Genomic DNA, 13,795 nt, shown 5'->3' on the forward strand with positions numbered 1-13,795 from the left:
TTGTGACCTTTTTTGTATGCCACGTAGCTTGCTAGCAAGAAGTCTATCAGCCTTGTTCCCTTTATCATAATACCTCTGACCCGTCCATTTAAGAGCTTTTTCTACGTTTTCCATTTGTATTATTCTTAAGTCATTTCTAGCAGAAGTCAGCTGTTTATAAATTCTCCGGGAAGGGTTATTTTTATGTTGCTGTTCTAAACTGATTATTTTGTCTGTTAGCTCTTTGGTTTGCTTGAGTTTAATTTTTTTTCCGATGGGAGGCAATCGAGATGAAATGTCCTCTGATTGTCGCCTTATTGGCTTCCCATAGGGCTGCTGGAGATGAGACTGAGCCTGTATTTATACGAAAATATTCCTTAAGGGATTTTTTAAGCTCCCTTACTGTCTCAGAGTGATTCAATAAGGAGTCATTAAGTTTCCAGCAGTATGAGAACGTTTTTACGAATGGGATGGATAGGGTCATGGTGATGGGAGCATGATCTGACCACGTGATTGGGCCGATATCTGATTCTGTGGTGGCTTCTAGGATGTTCTTGGTAGCAAGGAAGTAGTCTATACGGGAATATGTCTGGTGAGGGGCCGAGTAAAAGGTGTAATCCCTTTGCCCCTGATGCTGTGTTCTCCAGATGTCTATAAGAGAAAAGTCTCCCATAATGTCCTTAAATTTTTTCCCCAGTCTTTGTGACTGAGTGGAGTGTTGTCGTCCTGGTAGGCTCGATTTGTCTTCTCTGGGGTTGAGAGCCATATTTAAGTCGCCTGCAATAAGCAGCGAGGGTAGGTATTGTGGGTCAATTTCTTCCAGAACTTTTTTTAGGAATTCTGTCTGGTTCTCATTTGGGGCATATAGGTTAATAAGGGCGATTGTCGAGCCTGAAAGTGAGCCATACACTACAATATGGGTCTGCCTGGATTTTTGTTAAATTAAATGGGGTACCCTGACGGATCAGAATGGCAACCCCTCTGCGCTTACTACTATATGAAGAGAAATAGCTCAACGGATACACATGTTGGAATGTTTTAGGCGGCTCCTGAGACGTGAAGGGCGTCTCCTGGAGGAAAACAACATCTCCCCCTGATGTCTTGATCTCCTGTAGGGCCAGGCGCCTCTTTCTAGTATTATGTAGGCCCTTAACATTTAGGGATACAAACTTTAATGCTTTTTGGTGGGACATTATAGCTATTGTTAACGTTCACTACGTGTGGACTTTGAGCTAAGGTTAGGGGTAGGTAGTCAAATGGGCAGGAGGGTTGGGGTGGGTAGGGAACCGCTGGACTAGGGACAGCGGGAGGAAAAAGGGGAGGAAGGTAGACCTGGATGGGGTCTAAAAGGTGTGAAACCGGTCTGACCTAAAGGCCGGTTGGTGTGGTTTAAGACCCTTGGGGGCGGGTCTGACAACAGTCTCCAGCAAAGGCGGGCCAAGGGGAGACCCTTAGTTATGTGCAGATATGCCCGAATCTACTTACTCTGATGCATCATACCTGGGGAGGTGCTCAGGGTATCCAGCGCCGGCATGGCTAGTAGGGTCCGTGGGGCCTCGGCCTCGCTTTCCCCTTGTGCGTGTATAAGCTCAGGAGTAGGGATCTTCCTTTGATTCCCCTTTCAGTGGGGTGTGGGTGTGGTGGGGGGGGGTTATGAGGGAGGAGGGGAAGTAGGTGAGGGATGGTACAGAACTGGGGGTGAGTGCTAAATGGAGGAGGGAACTGAGGAGGGGGGGTAGGAAGAGGAGGACAGGGGAGGGCTGGGGGGGGGGGGAATTCAGGGGTGGGAGGAGGGGGGAGTAATTCGCCATCTTGACCTGCGTGGTTATCCTATCAGACAAAGTGAAGCATAGCAAAAATACAGTACGTGTATAGTAACAACAGACGACAGAGAAGCAAAATGCTACATCCAACATGACAGAAATACACAGTAAAATACTTATATATTCTCTTGAAGTAGGGTCATTTAGTTTAACCCTTTGGCCAAAGCGTTGTAAGCTTGCGAGCCACGTCAAGGCAGAGACCTGTTCGCAAGTCCTAACACTACCAGATAAAATACTAATATACCTCTATTAGGATTAAAATTCTCATTTACCTCTATTAGGAGGGAGAAAGACCACAGTGGGTCTATATCCAGCAGAATGAGGCACTTGCAAACTAGGGAAGTGGGGAGGGGCGGGCTTAAAACCTGGGAAGGATGAGCCACTAACCTCCACCAGCTGGAACAGCTGAGAATGGGTTAACAAAACACAGAACCCCAGTAAGCTCTTTTTGGGAACCCCTGAGCCCCCACAAAATATATATATATGTATATGTGTCAAAATGGAGTGCTATTGAGCGTGGCATATGTATACAACAGACGACAGGGAAGCCCAATGCTACATCCAACATGACAGAAATACACAGTAAAATACTTATATATTCTCTTGAAGTAGGGTCATTTAGTTTAACCCTTTGGCCAAAGCGTTGTAAGCTTGTGAGCCACGTCAAGGCAGACACCTGTTCGCAAGTCCTAACACTACCAGATAAAATACTAATATACCTCTATTAGGATTAAAATGATAAAATGATAAAATTTACTGTGTATTTCTGTCATGTTGGATGTAGCATTGGGCTTCTCTGTCGTCTGTTGTATACATATGCCACGCTCAATAGCACTCCATTTTGACACATATACATATATATATATTTTGTGGGGGCTCAGGGGTTCCCAAAAAGAGCTTACTGGGGTTCTGTGTTTTGTTAACCCATTCTCAGCTGTTCCAGCTGGTGGAGGTTAGTGGCTCCTCCTTCCCAGGTTTTAAGCCCGCCCCTCCCCACTTCCCTAGTTTGCAAGTGCCTCATTCTGCTGGATATAGACCCACTGTGGTCTTTCTCCCTCCTAATAGAGGTAAATGAGAATTTTAATCCTAATAGAGGTATATTAGTATTTTATCTGGTAGTGTTAGGACTTGCGAACAGGTGTCTGCCTTGACGTGGCTCGCAAGCTTACAACGCTTTGGCCAAAGGGTTAAACTAAATGACCCTACTTCAAGAGAATATATAAGTATTTTACTGTGTATTTCTGTCATGTTGGATGTAGCATTGGGCTTCTCTGTCATCTGTTGTATACATATGCCACGCTCAATAGCACTCCATTTTGACACATATACATATATATATATTTTGTGGGGGCTCAGGGGTTCCCAAAAAGAGCTTACTGGGGTTCTGTGTTTTGTTAACCCATTCTCAGCTGTTCCAGCTGGTGGAGGTTAGTGGCTCCTCCTTCCCAGGTTTTAAACCCGCCCCTCCCCACTTCCCTAGTTTGCAAGTGCCTCATTCTGCTGGATATAGACCCACTGTGGTCTTTCTCCCTCATAATAGAGGTAAATGAGAATTTTAATCCTAATAGAGGTATATTAGTATTTTATCTGGTAGTGTTAGGACTTGCGAACAGGTGTCTGCCTTGACGTGGCTCGCAAGCTTACAACGCTTTGGCCAAAGGGTTAAACTAAATGACCCTACTTCAAGAGAATATATAAGTATTTTACTGTGTATTTCTGTCATGTTGGATGTAGCATTGGGCTTCTCTGTCATCTGTTGTATACATATGCCACGCTCAATAGCACTCCATTTTGACACATATACATATATATATATTTTGTGGGGGCTCAGGGGTTCCCAAAAGAGCTTACTGGGGTTCTGTGTTTTGTTAACCCATTCTCAGCTGTTCCAGCTGGTGGAGGTTAGTGGCTCCTCCTTCCCAGGTTTTAAACCCGCCCCTCCCCACTTCCCTAGTTTGCAAGTGCCTCATTCTGCTGGATATAGACCCACTGTGGTCTTTCTCCCTCATAATAGAGGTAAATGAGAATTTTAATCCTAATAGAGGTATATTAGTATTTTATCTGGTAGTGTTAGGACTTGCGAACAGGTGTCTGCCTTGACGTGGCTCGCAAGCTTACAACGCTTTGGCCAAAGGGTTAAACTAAATGACCCTACTTCAAGAGAATATATAAGTATTTTACTGTGTATTTCTGTCATGTTGGATGTAGCATTGGGCTTCTCTGTCGTCTGTTGTATACATATGCCACGCTCAATAGCACTCCATTTTGACACATATACATATATATATATTTTGTGGGGGCTCAGGGGTTCCCAGAAAGAGCTTACTGGGGTTATGTGTTTTGTTAACCCATTCTCAGCTGTTCCAGCTGGTGGAGGTTAGTGGCTCCTCCTTCCCAGGTTTTAAGCCCGCCCCTCCCCACTTCCCTAGTTTGCAAGTGCCTCATTCTGCTGGATATAGACCCACTGTGGTCTTTCTCCCTCCTAATAGAGGTAAATGAGAATTTTAATCCTAATAGAGGTATATTAGTATTTTATCTGGTAGTGTTAGGACTTGCGAACAGGTGTCTGCCTTGACGTGGCTCGCAAGCTTACAACGCTTTGGCCAAAGGGTTAAACTAAATGACCCTACTTCAAGAGAATATATAAGTATTTTACTGTGTATTTCTGTCATGTTGGATGTAGCATTGGGCTTCTCTGTCGTCTGTTGTATACATATGCCACGCTCAATAGCACTCCATTTTGACACATATACATATATATATATTTTGTGGGGGCTCAGGGGTTCCCAAAAAGAGCTTACTGGGGTTCTGTGTTTCGTGTATAGTAACAACCCGGTTACGAATAGGTCACATTGATACAAAACTGTAATCTCTTGGGCTCCTTCGGAGTGGTGGAGAACAGGGGTTTCACAGCCAGGAGATGAACCTTGGGGGGAGGGGGAATGGGAGTCAGTGGGGGGGGGAGGGGGAGGGAGTAGTTTCGCATAGCCTTCCCACTTAGTGTTCTTGTGGGACAGCAGAAAACATATAATACATTTAAGATATACAGTACAAAACAGATCACATACAGGTTAGACATTTGCGGCAACCTCGCGCGGGTGTTGGGACTAGCCACCTGTTAGGGTGAGAGTGGAATATGTTGCCTTAGAGAGGTTTTCTTCTTTGTGAGGGGGGGGGGGGCATGAATAAGCTAAGGGGCAGGATCAGTCTGTGGTGGCTGGCCCTGTCTTGGCCACCGCCTATATCACGTAGTGATCAGGGCTGGTACGGCGCCGCTTTCCTAGCACATCCTGTGAGGGCGCAAAGGGAGGCCAACCATCTCTCTTTTTGCCTGTACTGGGGGACATTGTTGCAGGGGTATTTTCTGTTTTTGCGGGGTGGGGTGGGGGGGTTGGTGAAGGGAGGAGTGGGGGGGGTGAAGGCCTCGGGGGTGGGCCTGAGTGAGTTTAGCTCCGTTCTGTAGGGCATGTGTAGATTGTGCAGAGTGCAGTCATGTAGCCAATAGGGGCTCACCAGAGTTTGAAACTCCCACCCTCTCGCTGCTCTCTGCAGCTAGGGCTGACATTCACCCCTCCATGCTCTGTGTAGTTGGGATCAGCATGTGCGGGGGGGCGGGGTAGTTCTTTGGTGGGGGGAGTGCGGGGGGGGCGTAGAGAGGGGGGCTGAGAAAGTGGAGGGGGGAGAGAGTGGGAGGGGGTGGGGAGGGGAGAGGGGGGAGAGAGGGGGGATGATGTAGACAGGGGAGGGAGGGGTAGAGGGAGAGGGGGGGGGAGGGGGGTAGGGAGAGAGGGGGGGTAGGTGGGGAGAGGGGGTTCAACATGGTGGGCTTGTCCTTAGGGGTTCGGGATGGGGGGGGGTGGGGAGTCGGGGGCTCCTCTTGATGGGTATGCTGTTGTGGGGAAGCGCGACAGTGGGACGGGAGGGGGGGACATTGCTGACCTTGGGACATGTGTGGGGAGGCGGACGGGACATGTGACGGGAGCCCATCACGCCGCGCGGTGACGTCAGTCTTAGCTCGTCTGGGCTCGGCGGGGTTCGTCTCGGTGGTGTGAGGCCTCCTCGGGCGCCATTTTGGTGAGCAAGGCAGCTGAGTGACCGCTGATCGGCGAAGGACCACGAGGAGAGGTATGGGCACTCCGGCTGCCATCTTGGGAGAACTGCGGAGCTGATGTCGGCGTGCAGACAGGTGAGGATCGTGGTCCTCTGTGGGGCTCCGGAGTCAGCTACTCGCCGTCCTGTGGCTGGTTTGTCCTCGATGAGGTCTCAGGGGCTGGCTGCAAGGCTGTATCTGGGTTAGATCTCCGGTGAGGCCTGGATCGATGGGAGAACCACGTGGAAAGGTAAGGACGTGCCCGGCGCCATTTTGAGGGCTGTTTTTATGTTTTTTAATGTTTTGTGGTGAGGATGGAGGTATTCTACCGGGTGGAAATTGTGATTGGTTCTGTGCGGCCCCTCATTTTTCCCGGATTTGCCTTTGTCCCGCGATTCTCTGAGAGGTCCTCACAGGTACGTCGTCCCTCTCGCGGGTCCGGTCACCGGCTGAGTGGGTAGGCTGGAAGGGGTCATCAGGGAGGCCCAGGGCTTTAGCGAAGGGTGCCATGTCCTCGGGGTGCCTAATTGTTAGGTATTTGCCCTTGTGGGGAACAACCAATTTGAAGGGGAATCCCCATTTGTATGTTGTCCCTTTTTCTCTCAGGAGCAGTGTTAAAGGGCGAAGAGCCTTGCGTCGGTCAACGATTAGTTTAGAAAGGTCGTTATAGACCTGTAGCTGCTCGCCTCGGAACGCGATCGTGTTTCTCTCCCTGCTTGCACCGATCAGCTTATCTTTGGTAGAATAGCTGTGCAGTCGCACGATTGCGTCCCGTCAGCGATTAGGGTCCTCGGAGCGTGGGCCCAGAGCTCTATGCGCTCTGTCAATTTCCAGGTCTCTTGGCTCGAGGTCTGGGCACAGGAGGAGGAAAAAATCCACTAGGTAGGCCCGCAGGTGTGCCGGTAGGATCGCCTCAGGGATGCCGCGGATGCGAAGGTTCTGGCGGCGATCCCTGTTTTCCTTGTCTTCCAGGCCATCCCGCAGGTTATTGATTTCGTGGCCCAAGCGGATGATTTCGTCGTCAGCCTCTGACTGATGGTTTAAGGCCTCGTCGAGTCTGGCTTCTAGCGTGGTGGTGCGCTCCTGGAGGCCATTGATGTCCTGCCGGATTTCGGCCACCGCCTCCTTGATATTGGTTTGTAGTGAGCGCTGTAGTTTGGCATGTAGTTCCTCCAAGTATGCCTTCGTGATTCCACCATCTGCGGGTGGGGGGGACTCGGCGGTGTGTGCCGGGTCCGGAGGGCATTGTGCGCCTCGTGGGCCTGGAGTCTGGGCGCCATCTTGCCGCTTTCCACCCGCTTCTGTGGGCCGCTTTGCGGTGGTAAAGAAGTTGTTAGCTCCATGAGTCGGGGGATTTTTCCCCTTATTTGCCATCCTGCCGGGTTTAGAAACCTTTTAGGGGCTTTTTATAAGTTTTTGGTTGGGCTGAAACTCCTTAGAAAGCAAGTTTATGCAGAAGGGTCTCAGGAGCTCTTCCTCTACCCGACCGTCCTGGATGATGTCATAGACACGCCCCAAATGAATGCTATCTTAAACAGCAATGATTTATCAGAGGATGAAAAGATAAAAAGATACACTACTGTACTGCAGAAATACTTGGTGCATGCTAAACAGAGCGAAAGGGAGAAGACCAGCATAACTCTTTTAATGCCTACTGATGAAACAGCCTCTCTCCCTTTACACTTCCAGGATAATGTCTCAACAGATACAGCTGACAATCTGATTTGTGAGGTTGTTACTAATGTGAACGCCCGCTTCAAGAAAAATGCAAAGTTATTGCTCAGTAAAATGTTTCAGGCTAAACATATTACAAGCTAGAATGACAAAGGGGAATTTATTTATAAAAAACAGGTTATACCAGGCTCTAATCTCCTGGATTTGATACGCAGTGTTACACAAAGTCACACTGTTACAGAGCGTAAAATACCCCAGGGATGGAGCCCATTTCTGTCTGTGATGGCTGAACTGAATATCCCCTCATCGGTTGTAGGTAATGCGACAAATAGAGAATGCCTGGATCGCTTAAAAATACGGGCCCACGATACAACAACACCTCCTTCATCACACCTTTTACCCCTTCAGAAAACAACCTCTGATTTGCGCTACAGTTCTTTAAGCGCCCCCGGTTTAACATCACCGCCGGGGTTTTTACTAAACAAGCGGAGGGGTAGTCTATTAATGCCGTCGGCTGACTGGTTGAAACTGTAAATAAGCTGTTAATGTTTTTTTCCCACTGTAAATAAGCCATCTATTGCATGCCCTCTATACTATTTATCGTACTAGCCTAACGACTCTAGATGTCAGGTGCATTTAGTCTATTAATGCCTTAACTACCGCTTAATACCATATTTACTTTTTTTTAACTTGTAAATACGCATTGTAATTAATTCATGCTTGAAAATGTTGTATCTTTTAAAAAAAAAAAATATTTTGACTATTATACACTTGTGCTTTATATTTTTATGTACCCCGTTGCTGCTAACACATGTACAGTCTATATACAAATAAACTTTTTTTTTCTCTGCAAACTCCTGTACAGACTACTGTATATACAAATAAAAAATATATAAAAAGATTTTGTCTGGGGAGGGATTCGAACCCACGAGGACATACGTCCATTGGATCTTAAGGCCAATGCCTTAAACCACTCGGCCACCCTGACAATTGAGGGATTTATGCTCTTAATGCAGTGTTCTGTCTGAATTTTAAAGAAAAGCTGCTATGACCTTTTTTCATAGTCTTTTGAAATTTTCTGAAATGCGCATTGCGTTATTTCAGAAGTATAGAGTCTCTCTATACCAGCATCCAGCATCTGGTAGGACTAGCATCTGTGTCCTATTTTCTTCAAACTAAAGGGTTGGAATTTGCGAACCATATTAAATTTATTATGGAGTTACTTCGGTATGTTTTGCCCCATAATACTTATTATTAAATAAGAAATAGTTATCATCAGTTTCAGGGGACGGCCATGGGGACAACCTGTGTGCCAACATGCACAAATTTATGTTTAGGGTGGTGGGAAAAAATGCATGATTTCAGCCAAGAGATGTCCTTCCACACACAGCACTTCGAGTTGTGGTCACGCTATATTGACGACGTGCTGTTGTTGTGGATGGGAACTAAAGCACAGTTTCATGACTTTGTAAAAGTCCTTAATAACAACAATTTCAATCTCAGATTGACAAGTGAATTAAACCTCACCAAACTTGTCTTTTTGGACTCAGAGATAACCAGAGACAGTGACAGTTTAATTCAAACAACAGTGCATACAAAGAAAACGGCTACCAATAATTTCTTGTTAGCAAGCAGCCACCACCCTAAACCCCTTATACAAGGTATACCAACAGGGCAATTTTTTTTTTAGGGCCAAACGCAATTGCTCAAATGTAACTAACTTTGAAGAACAGGCGGTAATTATGCGATACACCAGAAGTTGTGTAGATAAAGCGTATAATAAAGCAAATAAAACGAATCGCACAGCTCTATTGTATGAAAAGACCAGAAAAAACACTGAAAATGATCCAATAAGGATCATTGGTACATACAGCAGACAGTGGTGCGAGATTAAGAAAGCTTTAAACACTCACTGGCATATCCTTTTGGAGGATAAGGATTTAAAGAAAGTGCTGAAATCAGCACCCTCCATAACCTACAGACGACCTCAAAATTTAGCCGACACCCTGACACATAGTCATTATCAAGGTCAAGTCAAAGAAACATGGTTAAAATCCTAGACGGTGGGAACATATCGATGTGGGGCATGTAACGTGTATACATACATTAACCCATCCAAGACCTATGAGAACTGGAATGGGACAAAGTAATTCCAAATTTAAAATTTTACAAACTATAAATCAGTGGTATTATTTATTTAGCAACATGTCGATGTGGCATAAAATATGTGGGGAAGACCTCTAGGCAATTTAGAAGATGGATCTTAGAACAAATACTGTAAGTACCATCAGAAACCAGCACGACACTCCAATTGCAAGACATATCAATGCAGTACATGGAGGTAATGTTTTGTGCGTTAGTTTCCAGGGTATAAATCAAATTATTCTGGGAATTAGGAAAGGGGACATCAACCAAGTATTACTAAGATCTGAAGCTAAATAGATATACCTATCAGGCACCCTGACACCGTAAGGCCTAAATGAAGGTTTTGCCTACACAACCTTCCTATAAACATCTGTTTAGGGTATGTACATCATCCATTGCCAACAGGCTGCTTTAACTCTGAGAGTTTAGAGATGTGCCTTTAAGACCTGCACTATAGGCCAATTTTAGATACCCCATTCCACTTTTTTGACATGTGAGTATTCCAAGCTAAGTAAGTGAATTTTCCAAGGATGGAATTACAAGCAGAATTAATCCATATATACTATGTCATGTATACCATTGCATTATGAGTATAATTTCTGGCATTTATATGATTTAATTTAATTTTAATATTAGGGACCCCAAGTAGGGTCATGTTTTAATTTAGTGCTGACTTCTGTTTAATATATTAAGCTGCTGTACATGCTGTTTGAAGCATTATATAGTTCTAAACAGCATTTATCTCCGGTAGGGGTTAATGGTCAAACCTCCAATTTGTAGTCCTGGCAACCCATGGGTATAAAACAGGAAGCAGTCATAGAGGCACACCCACACCAGAAGAAGTTCATGACTGAACGAAACGTGCGTAGGGTGTTAGTGACGTAATGGTCACTCTCCCAACAGTGCATTATAATATATATAAGAATGATTCAGTGAATAGCTAAAAAGATGTGGGCTCAGATCCACTAGCAGAGAGGGACAAAAGTAGACATACCAGGGTCCTGTGTGCGACACTGCACGGTTGATTCAGCCTGCAGGTAATATCATTTTCCTTCTCCTGCTCTTCCGTTTCTACCCCTCTCCATTCATATGTGAGAGTGGCATGTGTAGAAGAAGTATAGTGTTCTGAGTTAGTGGCAATACATTGCTACTCTCAACTGTGGAGTCTCAAGGCATTTATTAAGAGAGAGTTATCTTAACAGAGGGTTAAAACTGCAAGGCATACTCAGCCTATCCTTCTGTTGTCTCTCTCCCTCTCTCCTCCCTTCCCCCTCCTCCCTCTGCAGGTGTGGATGTGGGTGTGTGTTGGGCATGAGGAAGAGTTTCAGTGCTGTCAGCTAGTAGCAGCAATTTGCTACTTTACACCATGCATGTATGAGGCTGTCACATTCAGTGAATAGCTAACAAGATGTGGGCTCAGATCCACTAGCAGAGAGGGACAAAAGTAGACATACCTGGGTCCTGTGTGCGACACTGCATGGTTGATTCAGCCTGCAGGTAATATCATTTTCCTTCTCCTGCTCTTCCGTCTCTACCCCTCTCCCTTCGGATGTGAGAGTGGAGTGTGTAGAGGAAGTATAGTGTTCTGAGTTAGTGGCAATACACTGCTACTCTCAACTGTTGAGTCGCAAGGCATTTATTAAGAGAGAGTTATCTTAACAGAGGGTTAACACTGCAAGGCATACTCAGCCTGCAAGATTCTATCCTTCTGTTGTCTCTCTCCCCCTCTCCCCTCCCCCCCCCTCCTCCTCCCTCCTCCTCCCTCCCCCCACCCTCCTCCTCCCCTCCCCCCACCCCCCCTCCTCCTCCCTCCCCCCCCTCCTCCTCCCCCCCCCTCCTCCTCCCTCACCCCCCCTCCTCCCTCCCCCCCCTCCTCCCTCCCTCCCCCCCCTCCTCCCTCCCTCCCCCCCCCTCCTCCTCCCTCCCCCCCCTCCTCCTCCCTCCCCCCCCATCCTCCTCCCTCCCCCCCCTCCTCCTCCCTCCCCCCCCTCCTCCTCCCTCCCCCCCCTCCTCCTCCCTCCCCCCCCCCTCCTCCCTCCTCCTCCCTCCGCTGGTGTGAATGTGTGTGTGGGGTATAAGGAAGAGTTATAGTGCTGTCAGCTAGTCGCAGCTTTTTGCTTTTCTACACTATGCATGTATGAGGCTGCCACGATATAGTTAGGGATTAGCACATACATTTTGTATCCCTTTTGAGCCCTGTTGCAGCTTTGTTTCAATCTGTGACACTTCTTCCACTATGCCTGTTCAATAGCTTCCACTATAGCTATATGATACACACAGATAGGCACAGGAGGAATGATCTAAGACTAATCTGATCAGGTTGTGTCACAATAGATCTATACAGATGTCACATAGGAGGTAATTCAGTTATCAAGGCTGTATACATTGTATAAAAACACACACAAACAGGATTTATTTAGGTTAATTTAGTTTAGTTTATTAAGCACAAATTCTCTCATAATTGTGAGAGTCTTGGGTTCAATATTTCACACTATATAGTGTACACCTAGCACTTCTTTTGAAGCACCAGCACATATGCCTGGATACAGTTATTATCATATGCAGACATCTGCCATGGCTGTATGCATCTGTTAGGTTAGGTTCACAGTTTCATATTAGCGGGGACAATATTATTATACATTGACCTGCAGTTCTACAATAAGCACTGTTGCGAGTTTTAGTTTTAATCTACTTTTTTGTTTTCCTTTTGTTCAATAATAAATAAAAATTATTTTTTCAAATCAATGGAGGTGGTACACTCCACCTCTTTCCAGTATGTATAATTTACACATATAAGGTGGAGTGTATATCCAAACAGGGACTCTGTTTTCTCATAGTTTCCTAAGTACTATTATCCCTGAGTGCACCCCCAGTATTCACCTGATGCAGAATCCAATCCCCTGTATAAATCAATTGAAAATATGGTATACCATCCTGCGAGATCCTATAGCATAGCAGGAGACTCGAAAGTTGCAAGCTCCCAAAGCAAGAGGTAGCAAACAGACGGTTTACAAGAGCACAAAAAAAACCACACACAAAAGTCACTAATTTTCCCTATAACAGGGGACTTACCCTGTTCAGAAAACTTGCCTCTAATCCAGCAGTGTGCTGGTTAATTGACCAGCACCTGACTGATTAGAGGTGTTTGAAAAAGCCTGCCTCTGAGACAGGAAGTGAGACTCCTTAGCACACCTGTGAGCTGAACAAGGAGACAGACGTCTTGAGCCTGCCAGAAGAGACTGCACGCTGCCAGCAAGACACAGGGGAAAGTACTTCTAAACCTGGAGAACAAAGAAGCCTTCCCCTACTGTACAAGAGACAGATAAGACTTTCCTTTCTAAGACTTTTGTATATCTGCACATATCAAGATATATGTGTAACAGGTATTCCACCCCACCCAATCTCATATATAGTGTGGGTGAGTAGAACATGCAGTGTTACCGGTGTGGTGCGTATACCTGCAGGCTCACAGGAGGTCTGAGCCTCCGCTAATGAGAGCCTTGGGGTGAATCCTCTGGAACGGATCTTCTTTCAGCGCCTCCACCTATGTAGGATTCTATGGAAGTGTAGAATGACCCTACATAGGAACCAAATCAGAAACCTCACACACAGTGATTATATAATAACTAAGGACTTTACTTATGAACATATAACACATTACATAACATCATAACCTTATGCATCTCAGGCCCAATGTCTGACGTTCCCACCCAGTGTCCTGTAATCCCCCACCCACATGTCCCGTACTCCTACGGAGGTCATGGGTGACTGCGCAGTCACTAAGTTATCTATTAGGCCTGTTGGTGCACATGTGTAGAAATACCTTCCGAGCACTCCGATGCTCGGGCCCACAACACTTTTCTAAAAGGGTCCGTCGACGAGGACTCCTCCAACCGAACTCCTGCAGACAGTAACACAGTCTCTGTGGACCCCAACGTGGGTCCAACCGCTTTCCGGGAACAGCAACGTGACACACCCTGCACTATAGGCCGTCTCTATAGCACAGCATCCTTAAGTGGCTTAAGGGTCAATCTCCTAGGGCATTCGGGGTTGCCTATCCTATAAAGGTAGGTCTTGTACCCAC

At 46.3% G+C, this 13,795-nt stretch overlaps 1 long non-coding RNA gene and 1 other non-coding gene across 2 annotated transcripts in view; both read right to left on the reverse strand.

Moving 5' to 3' along the window:
* The window catches only part of LOC142470683 (uncharacterized), a 36,858-nt gene extending 25,489 nt beyond the window's left edge, over window positions 1–11,369 (reverse strand). The window contains exon 1 of the long non-coding RNA XR_012789312.1: window positions 11,166–11,369. This is a non-coding gene — a long non-coding RNA (uncharacterized LOC142470683). The remainder of the gene's footprint in view (window positions 1–11,165) is intronic.
* TRNAL-UAA (transfer RNA leucine (anticodon UAA)) lies at window positions 8,471–8,554 on the reverse strand. The gene has a single exon. It is a non-coding gene; the product is annotated as a tRNA-Leu (tRNA).
* Window positions 11,370–13,795: the final 2,426 nt, after the last annotated feature.

The sequence above is a fragment of the Ascaphus truei genome, chromosome 1 (genome assembly GCF_040206685.1).
Source record: "Ascaphus truei isolate aAscTru1 chromosome 1, aAscTru1.hap1, whole genome shotgun sequence".
Classification (NCBI taxonomy): domain Eukaryota; kingdom Metazoa; phylum Chordata; class Amphibia; order Anura; family Ascaphidae; genus Ascaphus; species Ascaphus truei.